Here is a 19551-nt window from a genome sequence, read left to right as displayed (position 1 = left end):
TATGCTCTAATCCTCAAATGTTGGCATTAAAATTAACAAATTATCAGAATCACGGCTTGAGAAACTGACGATCATAGATTGGAATCCTTCCGAAAAATGTCATATACGAGAGGATGGTGTTTTTTAAATCCTTTCGAATCAAATGTATGAAAACAAGCGAAAACAAAAACAAACTCAGGCTCTGTCTATTCCTGTTATAGCCAGTACGTGTATACCAGCTACAATTCAAATGGATTAAATTCTGAAAATTACATGAAATGACTCCTGTCTACGAAATCAACACCATAAACATCGCATCAAAGATACCAACTATGTACGAACACATTCACGTTGATATTGAACAAATCTGTTGCATCGTTTCCTTGCGATTGGAAAGAGAGATTTACAGAAACTCTAATTGGTTGCTGAATGGATGATTCAATGATCCTCAGTCTTAGAGATTACTTAACAACTTCTGCGACAGAAAAGAAGGCTTTGGAAAATTCAAGAATTATGGCCGTATCTCCATTAGGAACCAAGATATGGAGATTGCTTTGAAAAATTACGTATTGTGTCACGCTTTGGCCTTTCGAGTTTATATAGGTTTTCTAACAGGGCGATTTAATAATTGCCTCTTTCGAGAGTTCGCAGAGTGAACTTTCTAGTCCTTTTTGCTGAGATTACTGCTTTTCTATTTAGTGATTTACCAAATAGGAAACACATCTTGGTTATCTTTTTGTTATCTTTTTTCCGCGTTTCCTGGAATATGGTTGAAATATTATTCGTTCTCTATTATGCAGCGTATTTGACTTCATTTACTGTGGACTCAATGAACGACTTCCATAAAAATGATCTTCATTGGTAAGGTTTGGAATTTCGGAGAAATGTGTGCAATTTCAAGCGCTGTCCTACTGATATAACCTCGGTTTTAATTCTTACCAAACATCTCTCTTGTAGCACGAAAATGGTATCTCAATTTTACTAAACTAACAATAAAATTTGAGGATTGAATACAATTTTTATGGAATTAAAATAATTACTTTTAAAAATTAACTAATATTAATACATTGATAAATAAAATTACAGGAGTAATGCATATAAGATATATTTAGATGCATTATTATCAGCATTGTTCCATATGAGAAAGATTTATTTTAGCCAAAGAGAGAGACGCGATATATAAATATTGATGTCGCTTATCTTTCTGGTATCATATAAAATACTAAAGCTAACAATCAATCTAAAAATATACACAAACTAGACAAAATACCTCATAATTCATGCATAAAGTGCTTAATGAAATGCATGTGAAAACACCTAAAAATTTGTAATCATCTTTATTATCTGCGAGCCCATTAAGAAAGTCAAACCTAAACTGAACCATACTTAAGCATATATGGTTAGATTTAACATAATATTTGAAAACTAGTTTGTACTTTTCTTAGAAGTTTCGTATAATTTATTAATCAATTCAAGATTGATAAGCATGCTGAGAATAAATAACGCGGGCTGACAGAGCCAATTACTTCAGTGTAATTCCAGATATGGTTAAGCAGATGTTTGTTAAGTCAGAATGGTTTTTGTGTTCACGAAGTCTATTAATATACGAGGAAAACCCTTTAAGCTGTTATGCTAATTTGCAATTTGTCGGTGGCTGCCTTGATTATTGTGCAAGACAGATTAGAATACTTGAAATAATTTTGGGCTTCATGTGTGTAAGTCATCGGATTATTTAGAGTTAATCAGTGTTGCAACATTGCTGATTGTGAGTTGAAATGACATTTTTTAATTAGTGAAGATAATTAAATGGTATAATATGTTGAAATGTTTGTACGAAATCAAAGTGATAAAAGATATTATATGTCTGTTCGCTGTTATATAAGATGTTATATGTTAATTCCTTACTCGCTGGAAAGTCTTCAGCGTATTATGTTCTGCTATAGTGAATTAAGCGGCAGTGTGATATTTTATCAAAGTGCGAGTTTTGAAACATGATTTGAAATTGGAAGCTATTTCCAAATTTGTGTGCTGATAAAATATTGGAATGTGAAAAATAATAAAAATGTAAGAAGACTTAAAGACTGAATTATTTTTCATGTTATATTTCAAAATAAATGCATTAACGACATTTCAAAAATTACTAATTTCGAAACGAACAATAAATCTTTTAAAACTCTTCTTACTGATAAATATGCATGTAGATAACAGAAATAAGTTTTTTCTATATAATTATCTCTCTCTCTCTCTCTTTTTGGCGTATTTGACAATTTAAAAAAATTAGAAAAATAAATATTATTATGTGTTTTGCAAAACTTCTATAATAGGATACAGACATGCTTTTAATTTAAACTATTATTTCTTTAAGATAGAAATAATAGTTTAAGTCAAAAGCATGTCTATATATAAATATGATGGAAATATCAATTTTCTTGTTGCAAATAGAAATAAATTATTTAGAAGATTTTCTTCAAATTCTAAGCACAAATACTATGACAAATAAAGAAGGCTTTATTGAAGATTTCAACCCAAATGAATTAAATTGCTATTTTTTAATAAATAAAAACTATTTCCTTTGAATATGCACAGAATTGTGTGAAAAAAACAACATGGTAGCTTATAAGATTTGTTTAGTAAACGAAATTAAAGATCATTTTATATATATATATATATATATATATATATATATATATATATATATATATATATATATATATATATATATATATATATATATATATATATATATATATATATATATAGTTATTTAAAATTTATTTTACTTTAAGGATTTCCGAAAGTATTTCTTATTTTTTTTTTTTTTGTTACTGAAAAATTGATTCACATTTGACAATCTATTTGTAACATTGGATTATATGGAAATTCGTTGTTCGCCTTCACATTCCAAGCTATAACTAATTATTTAAATTTCCACTCATAATTTCTAGCCAAATTTTATATCATTCTTTGAAAATTATTAATAATTTATGAAAAAAAAAACGCTTTTTGTGATTTAAAAAAAAAATGTTTGTGGTTTTTCGAGAAAATTCTTTGGTGTACCAAATCATTTAGTACAAAATAAGGTTTCAAACGATATTGTATCGAAATTTCTGTCGCGCGCAAAATATTCAATATATTTTTACATTTTCGAATATGACGTTTACACTAGCTTAGCTTTCCACAGTTGATTTGAGACGTCATAATTTTAAGCTATAAATATTTTTTTTATATTATAAGTACTTCAAATTTTTCACACGAATAAAAAAGTATGAAAAGAATTTTAATGAAATTTGTGTGATAATTATTTAAATATTTAATTTTTTTATTAATGGAAAGCATGAAAGCAACGTCAAGTATACCTACTAGTGGAATATAAATTTTAATTTAATAAAATTTCATCCCCTCAAAATTTATTTCCTTTTAATTCTAAGAAGCAAATTAATCTTTTTGTCTATTATTTCTGTTCTGCATTTGGAAAGCGCGTCGCGCATATGCTACTTTCTTTAACCTAGTTCATCTATATAGCTGATGATCTATATAGCTCATCTATATTGCACATGATCTATATAGCTCATCTACATAGATAGCTCATCTATATTGCACATGATCTATATAGCTCATCTATATTGCACATGATCTATATAGCTCATCTATATTGCACATGATCTATATAGCTCATCTACATAGATAGCTCATCTATATTGCACATGATCTATATAGCTCATCTATATTGCACATGATCTATATAGCTCATCTACATAGATAGCTCATCTATATTGCACATGATCTATATAGCTCATCTACATAGATAGCTCATCTATATTGCACATGATCTATATAGCTCATCTATATTGCACATGATCTATATAGCTCATCTACATAGATAGCTCATCTATATTGCACAGATTCTGCGACATGCATTGAAGTTGCGGTGTGAAATAAACTTTAGTTTAGATTTTATATTCATTATTTTATATTCATTTATATTCATTATCATTATTTATAAAAAATTCTATAATACGAAAATATTTCTTCTTTATTTTGGATGTCATAGCAATTAAAGTATTATTTACACACTCATATTGCATTCATCCAAATTTAATAATTAGTAAATTCTCCATTAATTCAGACAAGATGCAGTTTAATATAATATAATAGTTATTATAAAGATAATTGCTCGCATGTTTCCCATTAACCTACACTAACTTCAGTAAAAGTAGTAATTATTAGCGCTATAATAATTATTAGCATGGGTATAAACTCCATTTACTTATATTACATGCTATATGAGACCAAATATTTTCTGTAAAATATTGATTATTATACGCTTAAAGAGCAAACTCATATAATAGGAATATAATTCATTTAAAAAATGATTTATATTCAAATTAAGCACGGAACTCATTTAGATATGCTAATGGTATAGAAATTCATTTTTAGTCTGAGACAAAATATTATCAGGGTATATGGTCTGTTCTTCTTTAATTTTAATTTATCTTACCCCTGCTTCAATAGCATATGAAACTTTTAGCATCATTTTAAATATTGTATGACGCATATCTGAATAGTTAAATTTAATTTTGAATATTAGATAAGATATACGTCGAATAATATGTCAGAGTTCAAAGTTGGATGAATTCACTCTTATCCATGCATTTTTTTTCATTTATTTATCCATTATATTAAAAGATGAAAATTAATTGCATCAGATTTTATAGATGAAAAATATTCTTTAGAAAGGAGTAAAGCAATAGACGTAAATGAAATTTATCAGAAAGAGCAAAATGTTTAAATTGTGTGCTCATTGTGAATAAAAATCTTTCAGCAAAGAAAATAATAGTAAGATTAAGGTTAAATGTAGAACGCATTCAGAATAATTATCGTAAATATTATGTTTAAAATTATCAGAATTCGAAAGGAAACCCAAGTTAACAATATTATATGTTAGACATTATTAAAAATCCCCCGCCAATAAAAATACAAACAAACAGATGAAGAATACTGTAATCCATCAGGTCCTTCTAAATTAATTTCTTTTTTGTCAGAAAGAAACAACCATTAATAGTTTTTCGTCTTTTGTCCGTATTGCTTTGGACTGATCTTGACCATCTCTGATATGGAATTATGTTTAACTTCCTTTCGCATTCTGAATAATTTTAGACAAAATTTTCATTTTTTACAATCCAACTTTGTACTGCGAATACAAAAAGCCAAACATTAGGAAAAGCATAGTACATCATGGATGATGGTTTCATGCTGTCTTTTTGTAGCTGAGAGATCTCTTAGTGGTACCATTTTGTTAGTTTGGATACATGTATGGACACCTTTTTCTTTTACAGATCATCAACATTCGAAAAGCTACTACTGAGAAAACAAGTTGTCATTAACCGAAACCTGATACCATGGACAGTATAATAAAACAAAATCCTGATTATATGTTATACATAATAAAAAATTCCTTCCTTCAAGATCCTTTAAATTGTATTGGACCCTACGAGAAGTATGAAATATATCATTGTCTTATTGATACAAGAGCTCTTCACCCAAAGTAAGACTTTTCTTATCTGATTTAAATAAAAAAAAACTACGTGTATCATATCATAAGATATAAATCTATTTACAACAGAGTGCATTAAACACATTTTGATTTTCTAGTAGAATCGTCTGAAATTAATCATCTGTTTAAACCTCACTAAATGCTGGTTATAAATTTTTATGATGCTGGTTTGAAATTTGATTTATCAGAAGCCATCATTATTACTTGCTCTAATAAGTCATCAAATCAGAAACTATAATTATTGATGGCTCCTGATAAGTCATCAAATCAGAAACCATGTTATTGATGGTTTCTGACTTGTATATTTGACATATATTCACCTATTGATTCCAGTTATTTGGGTTTCGTCGGTATACCCATTTCTCATCATATTTCTTTATTAATCAGGAGGTTAGAAGATATTCCCAGAATAGATGTGGGCATTCATTCAAATATTTACTTGTTGTGGGGTCAATTTCTTGGAATCTCTTTAGATTTCCTGTGCATTTTTCACCACTATATATTGCTCTATGTGTAAATTATGTTTTTCTGAAAGTTTTCAGATGCTAATGATTGGATTCTCCTCAACGTTCCCTAATATCTCCTCAAGATTATAAGTTACTCCTATATCATTTCTGGATTTGATTTCAAGCATATATTTTCTTCATTTGAATCAATTTATAGTATCCTTCCACTAAGCTTTTCATGTCCTTGGATTATGCAAATTTTTCTTACAAAGATTTCAAATTGAAAGAAAGAATGGGCGAATAGAGATTATAGAAATATATATAACCTTTTAAATGATATAACAATTTCAAATCTGTTCACAGTATTGATGAGAGTAGGCGGGATTTAATATGCACCATTCAAAGAAAGAATATCTTTCAAGACACCTTAATGCAAAAATTGTTCTAGGTATGTTTTTTTTTTTTTTTTTTTTTTTTTTTTTTTTTTTTTACGCCGATGTATATCTAATTTTACTTTTATTTTCTCTATTGATGGAATTTCTTTCACAAGTCAGATTTGAACCTTTAGTTTTTCTTCATAAATTTCACCTAAGGCTGTTGCCCCCCCCTCCACCATGACGAATATTTTGTTACCATAAAATTTCGATACAATTGATCTATGTCTTTTAATATGCGGTCTGACTTCTAAAAAGCATACATACTTAGAAATTATATGTGTGAATTTAGCCTTTTTCAAAATTTGAAATGTTATTCCACAAAATAAATTCAAAATAAAATTTAACTAACCCTATCTACATCAGTTGATATTTAAATAGATTCCGAAAATTTCATATGCAATTGCAGAAGGCAAGCAATCATAAAAATGTTTATAAAGCCTTTATCGCTATAATGTTTAATTTTAAACTATGAACATAATTTTTTTATCCTAAGAATGAAATTAATAACATGGTATATAACAATTAAGAGCATAAAATAGTTCTTAAACAAATTATATAGCCTTTTTTAATAAGGCTGTTTCCAAAATATCACAGCAAGTGATATTGTGCAGAAAAAATAAGAGTAATGACATTTTATATCAAATTGTACCAGACATTTAATTTTATTATTTATACTCGCACGGATAAGCACGTTTATGTAGCCACTGAAATAAAATAGATGGTTACGTATCTAACATAAATTCCCTCTCTTTTTAAATTTCGGATAAAAAAATTGAGATGTTGAGAGGACATCTTACTAATCAATGAATGATAATAAGAAAAATTATAAGCAAGTTTCTCGTGAATACTAAAGATTTCGATGCTTGATGTTTCAAAATTTTTTCTACCATATTCATGAAGAGTCCCATGCTTAAAATAAACATTTCATCGCTGACAAATTCAAAGTTTTTGGCTTCCCGACAAATTCATGAATAATTTTCACTTTGGAATATATCCATTATAAAATAAATTATTCATGAAACTACTTTTGAAAAATAAATTGACGAATAGTAAAACTTTTCTCGGACCAGCATAATTGATGCTCGCTCCCCTTCGCGCGAAGGTTGGTTTAGAACACTAATTTATACACTGCCCCTTAAAGATAGAGAGATGGTTGTTTTTTATTTAACCAAAAAATAACAGATTAAAACAGCTCTTGAAAAACAATTTACTTATGTATTTAACAAGAGTGATATATTTATTTAAATTATACATAAATATATATATAATGATATCTCTAAATATAATTTAAATCTTAATTAATTTCTTATTTCTTTATATGAAATTAGCCCATATTATTTTATTCTAAAGTCTTTTGCTGATCCAAATGTCTAACGATATTTCTAACACGCACTTTGAAAAATTGCTGACTGCATTTCTCACGCTGCAAGTGGAGGGATAAAAACCCTTACGTCCATGCCATTCCTTTCAAAGATACCTAAGATTCCTTTTCCTTAATCAACACGTGTCAAAGAGATTCCTATTAGAATGCCCCAGTAAAAAGCAACGTGAAAATTTTCTCAAAATTTCGCTTTTTGTTCTGGTGCGAACAGGCAGGTTCCATCTTTGTCCTCATATAGAAATCACGTTCTCCCATGCAAAAATAAATTAAAATCCATGCCAAATTTGTCTACTCATCTACAAAACTATATTATATATTTACTGTAAATCGATATTAAAGTGGAAATAAAGAGCAAATAAACTTGGCAAACAAAGCATTAATTTGGTCATCAGTTGTTGAAATCGAAGGAATTATGGGAAGGAAAAGGAATAACAGTATTTTTTGAAGACAATATCAGGCAGATTAGTGAAATATCTTCATTCCAAATGCTATAGAACTCATTGGTATAGAGATGGTAAAACGAAATAAACCTGAGATACAAAAAGGCATACAAAATAAAATAAAAATTCAAAGGAAAGTGCATAATGTATTTATGTTAAAAAATAAAATAAAAATAGAACTATAAAGAGGTAAATAATAAAGAAAAAAAAACTTAACAGATTTTCCGTGCCAGTGGATCTCCGACTCATCTGAGATGTATCAAGTAACGTGCGTTTGCGAGGGTTGCCAGATGAACAAATTAATGTACTATTTGGCGAGTTTATTTACGTTCTTTTCCATTTTAATATCAGTTTCCAATTTATTTCCACAATGTTTCCTGAATTGCAGCATTTTTTGCATTTGTCCATTATGTGCTTTATATATATATATATATCTTTTTTTTATGTTTTAAATAGTTTTTTTTCTTTTTTAAGCCCTTTACTTCAGCTTGCCTTAGATTTTCATTTTATTTTTTGTTATTTCTGTTGCTACATAAAAACTGCTATATTATTTTTTTGCTTTTCTGCTTGTATACTGTATACTGTATATATATATATATATATATATATATATATATATATATATATATATATATATATATATATATATATATATATATATATATGCAATGATATTTTAAAATCTAATTTAAACTTAATTAATTTCCTAAATTTTTAGCTTAATTTAGCCCATACTAACTTAAATCTAAAATGTTCTCTTATTTCCTGATCCCATTCCACCTTTTCTATTTAATTAATTCAACTGAAGCTTTGTAAAATTGCTTAGATCGGCGGTACCCACACACCAGTTGAAGGGATAAAAAAACTATCCAGCCAAGCCCTTTCTTTTAAAAGACCCCTATAATTCCCTTACCTGAATAGCCACGTGTAGAGAAATCCCGATCAGAATCTCACAGTATATAAACACTGGGAAAATATTTTCCCACCCTTTTTAAGCTTTTCCTTATTCATTTTGTGTCGTTCTGTGTTGATGTGTTCATCGCTTCTGCTTGTACATTAATCATGCCACCCGGGATGGAATAAAACGAAATTAAAAGTTCAAAGTGTCATCTCTGTCTTCGGCTAAGACTCGGCTTCAAAAGTTATAAGGGTGTCTCAAAATTTTCTTTCTTATCACGCTATGAATGTCCTTATCCGGTTCTACTTGTGCAAACATGTAGGCTTATCTAATAGACGTCTATGCCATCGGTTTCAGTCGTCCCAGAGCTCTAAACTGTCGCAAAGCCGGGACTTCACTAAAAAAAAAAAACTTTTGCCCATTTGGTGGGGTTGGAAAGGCGTAATTTCCTACGAGCTCCTTCCGCAAGGTGAAATAAATTCTACGAAATACTTTCATCAACTGGAAAAATTAAAACCTGCCATAGCAAATATATATAAAATATGAAACAATTAATGAACCGACGAGGCGTAGATTTTCATCATGACAACTCGAGATCACATATTGCATTACTCTTAAGGAAAAAGCCCTTGCAGTTTGATTGGGGTGTTTTACCTCATCCTGCATACTTTCCAGATCTCACTTTATCTGATTATCACTTCTGTCTGTTCTTAAAAAATTCTCTTCACGATAAGCGCTTTAAATCCATCAAAGAAATAATAGCTCACCTCGAGGATTATTTCTTGTCCAAAACTCAATAATTTTGGAAAGAAGGCCTAATGAGGCTTCCTGAGAGATGGAAGAAGATAATAGAGAAAAAAGGTTCTTATATAACATAATAAATAATATATTAAACATTAATATTGAGTATCCATTTCATATTAGAAATAGAAAAGAAACTTATGGGACACCTTAATATATACATAAACGCATAAACAATTGTTTCTCAAACTCACTATAAGTTAGCGTTACTAATATGTGATCATAGTTTAATCAATTATTCACTGATAATTTGACTTTAAAAGATAAAATGATGCATGTTGATCGAAAATACACAATAGTATGACATTTCACATTTCTAGCATATCAGGTAGCGAACGAAAAACTGATTACAAAATTCTGTCTTTGCGAACATGAAAGCAGTTAAATAGTGTGCTTGAAAATCAAGGACACCAAAGAAAAATGAAATTACATTTATGATGAAAGAAGGATTTTTTTTAAGAATAAACAATGCAACAATGCAATCTGTAAACAGTTAAATCATGACAACAGTTATGATTAGAAAATTTTTAACTTTAAGCATCCCGAGTTGCAATCAATAACAATTTTTTCGTTTTTATTTATTTTTTATTTGTTGACATAAAAATCCTCTTTTTTTTATATCTTTGAATATTAAGTACAGAAACAAAAAATATTACAATCTTCAGAAATTTCTTCATGTTTCTGAAATGAAGAAAATTACGGAACGGATCAAAAATCTCTTCGATTTTGCAAAAAAAAAAAAAAAAAAATCCATTTTTAAATGAATTTAAAAACGGAACCAGCTAGAAAGATGAAATTTGATATGTGATCAATAAAAAAATAATGGAGATCTTTATCAAATTTTAAACAAATGCACCGACATGAAATCTGTTTATCTGTCTGTTCATCAGTGTCAGAATATAAAAATGCATTGAGATTGATAGGCGAAATTTTATACCCGTGATTTTATTCTCGTGACTCTTTATGTGTGTCAAATTTTGGACCGAATCCATAATTGAATTGTCTGTCTGTATGCATATTCGCATGTATGTGAACATTTTAACTCCAAATCATCATTAGTTATTTCCAATTTTAAGGCTACATGAGGTGTAATTTGAGATGAACTTCGTAATTTGGTAACGTGGTCAGATGACGAAAATGCTGGCTCATCAAGGAAACCTGAAATGCATTCAACTGTCCAAACTCATACATCAAGACAAGTAAGGTTTTTTAAAAAAAAAATATACTCAAAAGCATATTAAATGGGAACCCAACCGGCTTTGATGTAATAGTGCCCAATAATTCCGAATTTGGAGCGCTATCATCAGATCACTTAACCCCCCCCCCCTCCCTTCGCCCCGAACCTTCTAGAACTTGATTGGCACACCAAGAACCAATGTGGGCAAATTTTTAACTAACTATATTTAATTAAGCGTGTAAATTAAAACTAGAAATTCTAAAAATATAAGTAAGAACTGAAATATAAATAAAGCAATTTACTATTATCAATTTTCAAGTGTATATTCAGAACTTTTACTAGAATTATACGGTGTTAGATTTTATAATAATATGGTGAAAAATATAAAAGAATTGAATAATTGAATAACACAACATGCATATTTATAAAGGATTTGCTGTAAAAGTGTTGTATAAAAAATAAATTTTAGTCTAGTTATCTTAACATCCCTTTCTGAAATTATACAAAGGCATTTCTGACATGGAGCTCCTAATTTTGAACCTTGGTTTGATAATGAAGACAAGATATAAACCACACGTCACACTTCAAGCAATGACACCAGCACTAACCCGTCACTGCAGATATAACGAGATTAAGGCAATACAGGCAAATTTTTGAAGAAATTTAATTTCAAACCTATGATTCTAGAGTTCTGAAATCTAGACCTCATCGCCATCAATGCGAGTCTAGAGTTATCCGTGAGTACCTGAAACTACACCATAAAGCTTGAATCTTTAATGCATTTAAATTAGTTCGAGGAGACTACATTTAGCAGCAAAAGAATTCGCTTTTAAGGATAAATTAAAAACATTTCTTCTTTCATGCACATAATAATATGAATAGAATACATAATAAGACAATTTATAAACTACGACGGTGTAATTTGTATACCAAAGCCCTTTTCATAGTGATATTGAGCACTATTTGGCAGCAGTGCATTTTGTATATTAATAAAAATTTTATGACCCAAAAGAATATTTGCATCGTTAAAAGTAATCTCTGCAGTATTATTTGTTGAAATTAAAATTCTATTTATTAATTCTGTCTATAACAGCAGATAAATTTAGTTTTATATAATACACGGCTTACGTATAAAGCCATTAAGCAAGCAGTAAATTCATAATCATATATATATTTTTTAAATATTCCGTTGCAAAATTGTACTACGCCTTTAAATTTGCAACATTTTATTAACATTTTTCAACATTGAAAAATTATAACTGAATCGCCTGATTTAATGTGAATGCATGTATATCAATGAATAGGATTAATTATATTACATTCGCACACATTACATTCGATTTTAAAGCTCAGACGCATTAAATTTTGAAACAAACTGTGTGAATGCATTACTTTACTAAAAGAAATGAAAGGTCACTTATTTTTTTCAATAAATACATAATGAAATTTCTTTTTTGGTAAGTTAGAATAGATCTTTTAATGTAGCTGTATAAAAATATTATCCTCGAAAATTTGGCTTACAAAATTAAATTTATTTATTCATTTTGACTGATAAAGAGTTGTCTGATGGACTCGCAAAGATTTGAACTCAAACGATTTGAAACTATAAAAAAACTTCTAATAAAATTTTATTTCACAATAATCTGCACTCAAGCGATATTTTTGAGGAACATAATCTTGAAAATTAATTTATTTTTAATTTTTCGTGACGTTAATTTTTATTTTAAGGTTCATATCAAGTGACTCAACATAGATCTACAAAAAAAGTTCGTTTCTCGATACGTATTCAGTTTTCAGAAATGTATGATACATTAAAATTTAATTACTTTACTTTGGTATTTATTTAGTTATATATAATTAAAATATATTGTGTTATTATCTGCATTGAACCCGTTAATTAAATTTTGAAACGAACTGTGTGAATGAATTACTTTACTAAAAGAAATGAAAGGTCACTTATTTTTTTTCAATAAATACATAAACTAAAATTTCTTTTTTGGAAAGTTATAATAGATCTTTTAATGTAGCTGTATAAAAACATAATCCTAGAAAATTTGGCTTACAAAATTAAATTTATTTGTTTTGACTGATAAGAAGTTGTCTGATCGACTAGCAAATATTTGAAACGTTCTCAATATTAAATGCTTGCATTATCAATAAAGCAGTTGTTCTCACCAATACAGCTAAAATGGTTGAAATTTACAAAGCTACCTTTTGTAAATACTGATATATTTTCCCCCTGTTGTGCACGGAAGAAATCTATGGTTCTCATAGAATCAAAAGTGACCCGAGTCGAGCTAAATCCCTCTCCGTAGAGCTTCCCATAGATGCTGTATTATATTCTTGTTGGAATGATCATGAAAACCACAAAATGAGCTCGATTATTTGTTCCAAGATTCAGCCTCCAAATTAATGAACTCTGTAACACTAAGCATTGTCGTTCATTAAAGGGAACATATAACTGATTTCTCGAGCATAAGATAAATTAAAAGTGTCAAGATTCTTTTTCCTGAACTTTCTACTCATGAAATTACATTCATTCATCGAATTTCATTGATAATTACATATATGTATAATATATGTGTAATTATCTACAGATCTGTATAATATATATGTAATTATCTACAGATATGCATAATAGATCTATCTCCAATTATCTACAGATCTGTACAATAGATCTCTAATTATCTACAAATATGTATCGTAGATCTCTAATTATCTACAAATCTGTATCATAGATCTATAATTATCTGCAAATCTGTATAATAGATCTGTAATTATCTACAGATCTGTATAATAAATCTCCAATTATCTACAGATCTATACAATAAATCTCTAATTATCTACAGATCTGTATCGTAGATCTCTAATTATCTACAAATCTGTATCATAGATCTATAATTATCTGCAAATCTGTATAATAGATCTGTAATTATCTACAGATCTGTCATGTACCTACAATCATACCTGCCCAAACCATTTAAACCATCACTTCGATTTTCCGGCCTTTGTGCACAAAATTGGGATTATTTTTCTTATGAAGATGTGAAATGATGCCATTTTTCTCTCCATATAAGGATATAACAATTAACTGGCTCCAAACTGGATCTTGTCTGTGAAAAGAACTGTATTCAAAGCAGTGCTGCATCAATAAGAATTTCCGAGACATCCATCGAATTTTTTTCTCTCTCTGCTGTGTCGTATGATTAAGTGAAAGGAGATTAATTGTTTTGATACATATAAATCATACTGATGTACGGGATTTCCTATGTTGGAGTCGACACATCTCGTCCTATAGCTTCGGAAATATTCTATTGTTAAAGAGTAGATTCTCTTGTTTAAAAAAAATTACCAGTACAGTTTATATGATCTTTATGAGAAGATAATATAAAAATATCCTTTTGGATTTTGAATGCTAAAATATGAAAAATTTTACTCAATTTTGTTATAAAATTATAATATACTAGACCTCATCAAAATTTCATTACTTCCTCAAGTGTTTTTTTTTTTTCAAATGGAGCAACAGAAAAAAAACTTTAAAAAAAAATCCTAAAACCAAAGTGCCATCTTAATTTGCTTCATTTATAATTATAAATAAAATTCGTAAAACTCTTTACATGAGTAGGTTCACAATTTTTTGTAATGCTTAAATCGGAAATCTAAAAAAAATGTAATAAAAATGAAGAAACTCCTCTTTTTCCATCGATTTTTTGTCAAAGCTCGTCTCGGAATAAAAATTGCTACATTGAGGTCAGTTATACATTACTCATCGCGTTACAACACGTTTTATGTCAAGTAAAAGAGATAAAAAAGTCAATTTCCTCGGCTGCTTATACTTTATTTTTCGGATTATTAATCATCAATTGGAACCTCTGTATGAAAGCTTTTCGTCTAATAACGAATACGAAGTTAAAAAGATATTCGGAAAAACTTTCCTGTCGCAGCGCATTAACAAGATTCATTACTTGTCGCAGAATGACATATAATACGCAAAAGTTGTAATTAATGTACGGGAGTTTTTGCTTATTTTTTTCTTTTTACTCTCAACTTTTTCCCCCCGCTTACACGCCGCCATTTTTTTTTTTTTTTTTCGTAATTAGCATCAACCAGAGTTCCGTTTTTAAAAGCTTCTACTTAATAGCGTCATTTCGTGCTACAAATTCGCCAAATATATCTCCCCAAATTTCCTCTAAATCTATGTTCGATACTACATAAGAACTCCATTTGGTTTATCAACTGTTTGTGATTTAGTTTATTTCCAATTTTTTTTCTTCTCCACCCCTCCCCTTCCACTTTCTAGTTCTTCCTTCATTTCCCTTCCGTAAATGAATGAAAGAAAAAAGGAATACAAACTCTAGGACCGGCTAATTAAGAGGAGGTCTTTTATATTTTTTTCCCTACACGTCCTAGAGTTTTATCCTCCGAGCTGATAACTTCGGTATTCTTGTTTTCGAACAGTCTTTATTTCTGATAAATGGTTTTCAGTGAAGATAAAAAGAATTATGTCATTTAGCAACCATTGAGAACTTAATGCTTTCAAAAAATTATCTTGTACAAATAAAATATTCTCGATTTATTCCATAAGAAGTTAAATGCACAATAAAAAATATTAAAAAAAAAGAAAAAAGAAAGAAGTCTTCCTCAAACTTTTCCTGATTTTGCCTGGACAAAGAAAAAAAAATCATTTCAACTAATTTAGCTGACTCTTCATTAACTTTATCTTTTTCCTATTCCTATACTTTATTTATTTTTGATTTCATGCAATCCTTTAAATGGGAAATCTTTGCTTTCTTTAGCATACTGTGTTGAGAATAAATGTTGAGGAAAAAACATCTCTTCATTTGTCCATTCATATTCAGTATCGTAATGAAGAACCTTTTTTATATGTATTTGTGTTAAGAGCTCTTTTTAAATTATGCGTTCATTTAGACTTTTTTAAAAAAAGAAGAAAAAATGACATTTTTGAGTAAATTTATTGGATCGTAGAAGTTAATTCTCATTAAATGAAAAAAATATATATATATCAAATAGCTTCCCTAATCCTCTATTTAACATTCGTGTCGATTTAAACAGCTTGGAAGTTAAGCAAAATCTCCGTTTGTGAATTTAGGCATTACAGTGATTAAATAATGATATAGTATTAGATCTTAAAATTAATCTTTAAAAAGATATTAGGATTCATTTAGCTATAATGAAAATTTTGGAGTCTGAAAGTCATGGATAATTAAGAGTTTTATTTGTTATTTTAATGACTAAAGATTAAGACATGAAAAAACTGCAATGACTATAAATTAGTGGTTAATATCAGTTTTAAGCGTTGGATAAAAGAAATTATAGTTGGGCTTAGTCTTTTAAAATTATATCTGTATGCAAAGTTTCCTTTTTTTCTTAAATATTTCTTGAGTTAATTGATATAACTATAGTAAGAAACTTAATTTCTTTACTAATTATTATAGATTGATATGCAATGTCTGTCTTTTCTTAAATATTTCTTAAGTTAATTGATATTACTATAGTAAGGAACATTTTTTTTACTAATTATTACAGATTGATATGAAAAATTTGATACCTTAAACATAAAACAATGTATATAATAATTATACATAATGTATTAAGAATTGATGAGAAAGAGTTATCTTTCTACATTCACATTCAGATGGTTAAGATTCTTATTTTTAGAACATTAACCCTTCAAGTCAAAAGCTGAAATTTTGCCATTTCCTTCTAAATATTAAAAACATGTTTTGATCATTTTTATCAATCCCACACAAATTTAAGATCAGAAAGGTACCTTAGTTCGTTTTTTCATAACACAGCGTAAACGAAATTAACGTTCCATCTTATCATTCGGACGAGTAATTCACTGTAAAAAATACTCCCTCTATAGCCTTTTCAAAGATCTATTTGTAAGCCTTTTCTTTAAATTGGATTTTCGTAACAAAGTTGACATTTTCCGAGAATATATTTAAAATCAAACTGTTGACAAGAGTTTCCAAAATAAGTAACATTCACGCGTTCATGGATACTTTTAAATTAATAACATAAACACGTCCAAAAAGTCTTATGAGAATGTGCCTACATTTTCCCATTCATATAGACGTACTGAAGTATACTTTCAGCTCAAGCATGAAATTAAAATTGAAAATTCGGATCTAATTTCGGAACTAAAAGGAATATTATCTGTGAGTTTATTTCATTAAGGAATATAGTATTAGATTCAAATTTTCTATCTGAAAGAACTCTTCAGAAAGAAATATTTTCTATTCAGAAAGAACGATACTATTTGATAAACATTTTAACTTTATCGAAATAGCTTTCAATTCAAAGATGGTTTTTAACATGTAGTTCCGTCATATCAACCTTCAATTGTAAAGGTTGTTTTCTTTTTAATTACAACAAGAAATATCATACTGAAGTCTCTTTGAAAAACAGAAAAAATCATTTATTTTTAATTAATATAAATGATAACGTGAACTTATTTAATAAAACAGTCCAATAAAAATGGAAGTTGGGATTTTAAAACTAATTTTAGCTGTGCTATTTCAAATTTGAAAACATGTTTTCTCTAGCAACTCAACTTCTTTTGTTAATTCAGTGTAGCTAAATTATAAAATGTTTTTTTTTTAAAATTATTTCTAGATGAATAGATGAATCACAGGAAAATGAAAGGAAAAAAAAAAGAAAAATATTAGAATATGATGAATGAAAGAATATGATATCATAACTTTTGTCAACAAGATGATTAAATTTCGTGTATATCAATCATCAATGGAGAGTAGACCTAAAATCAGTTAACTTCTCTTTGATCACCGAAGAGGCTATACAAAATATTCTTGCTTTTTGTGCTTATAGGGCATTAGTGCCAAATTTTGCCACTGAATAAGAAAAGAGAATATGTTTGTAGGAGACAGAAATCTCTTTCGCGTACCTTAGGTTGCGAGTTCGAACCTCGCCGGCCGAAGACTTCCCGCGTGCTTGGTGGCTGACGCGCGTTAAATCTGCCGTGGTCAAAAAGTCCTCCATGTCGAGAGTAATACCACTGGGGGTACTGGATCAGGAGTGATCGTTCTCTGATTCAGGTCTAAATTACGATCTGTGGTTGAGTGAATGAAGTCCGCCCCGTAAAATGGGTTGTGACGTGTGTGTAGCTAAGTCGTTCTCTTGGCCCTAGATGGAGCTACTATAGAAACAAGAGGCGCTCCCCCTCAGGCTTAAATCGGCTGTATTCGAACAGCGGGCTTGTCTATGCCAAGTGCCATAAGAAACAACAACAACAACAGAAATCTCTTTCATGATTATGTAGTATGTCGAGACAGAATCATTTTGCCTCTGATACTAATAAAACTAGGGTTAATGAAAAAGTATATGACAACACTTTATCAAGCTAGCACTTATTTTTCATACGTAGGATAAAAAATGCTTGGGATAAGTACAGAAAGATTTAAAATATGGAATGTTTGAAGAATCTCCAATTATACTGTTTATCAGCGATCCCCATTCCGTGGATTCCCTGATGAGACAGAGCGAAAAGCGTAGATCTGATTTACTCTTGTCAAAAGTTACTGGACACTACAAGACTGGGACTATATTGAATTTGTTATCAACATGCTTAACAGTTTAAAAAACTTGGTTGTAATATAAGCATAAATAATCATGAATACCTATTTAAACAATTTCTCTTAAAAACTTATCAAAGACAAAGTAACCGATTTCGCCAAAATATAATTGATCTGGTATCGGTACCCATACCAGGGCTATTGAGTCTCTTATATGACGATAGTTTATTATTGGAATCTACAAAGAGATTGACGGCATTGAAGGCATTGCTTCATTTGACACTTTGACAAAAAATGCCGATTTTTAAAATTTTTACTCTTACATCAATTTCTATTTATAGTCTTGATTAAAAAAATTATGTCTAAAGTTCAAAAGAAATTAAAGTACCAGGTGTGGTACATGAAACTTTATTCGAAATTTATTTATTTCTCTCATCTTTACGAATCTATATCTAGAATAATGAGGTTCATTAGTTTCTAGAAAATAAATGAAAACTATGGTTAGAAAATCCAAAAAGGAGTTAAAAATTGAAGGGGATGAAAATTAGAATTTGATGCTAATACCTTTACGCATTAAAATAGTACTTCAACAACAAGTCTAGAGAGTAAGAGCAGATGCTTCTTAAACCTTGGTTCTTAAATATTAAGTAGAAAATTAGTACATTATTTTGGTGGAGAACTAATAGCTCTTTTAACGAAGCAGTATATTCAAGAAAGGCTTCCCTTTGAGAAATTTCTATTGATATATAAAATTTAGAATAAAATTACCGTGGCTGTTCTTAATTTCCATAATAACAGAAGCAAGAAATTTCGCATCTGAAATTATTTCTTCTTTTTAGAGTTTTCTTGGAACCGAAGTAAAGAAATCGTTTTAAATAGTTC

General features: G+C 28.9%; 1 protein-coding gene across 2 annotated transcripts in view; it reads left to right on the top strand.

Annotated features, from left to right (window-relative positions):
• LOC129958805 (uncharacterized) overlaps positions 1–19551 on the top strand; it is a 205479-nt gene that overhangs the window by 169897 nt on the left and 16031 nt on the right. Inside the window, exon 3 of one of the 2 annotated variants that reach the window (XR_008783319.1) lies at positions 5316–5524. The exons of the other annotated variant lie outside the window; for it this stretch is intronic. The gene's annotated coding sequence lies outside the window, so the exon portion shown is untranslated. The remainder of the gene's footprint in view (positions 1–5315; positions 5525–19551) is intronic. 2 annotated transcript variants of the gene reach the window in all.

This window comes from Argiope bruennichi, chromosome X1, assembly GCF_947563725.1.
Source record: "Argiope bruennichi chromosome X1, qqArgBrue1.1, whole genome shotgun sequence".
In the NCBI taxonomy this organism is placed as follows: Eukaryota; Metazoa; Arthropoda; class Arachnida; order Araneae; family Araneidae; genus Argiope; species Argiope bruennichi.
The sequence above is the reverse complement of the archived record's forward strand: the minus strand, read 5'-3'. Positions and strand labels throughout refer to the sequence as shown.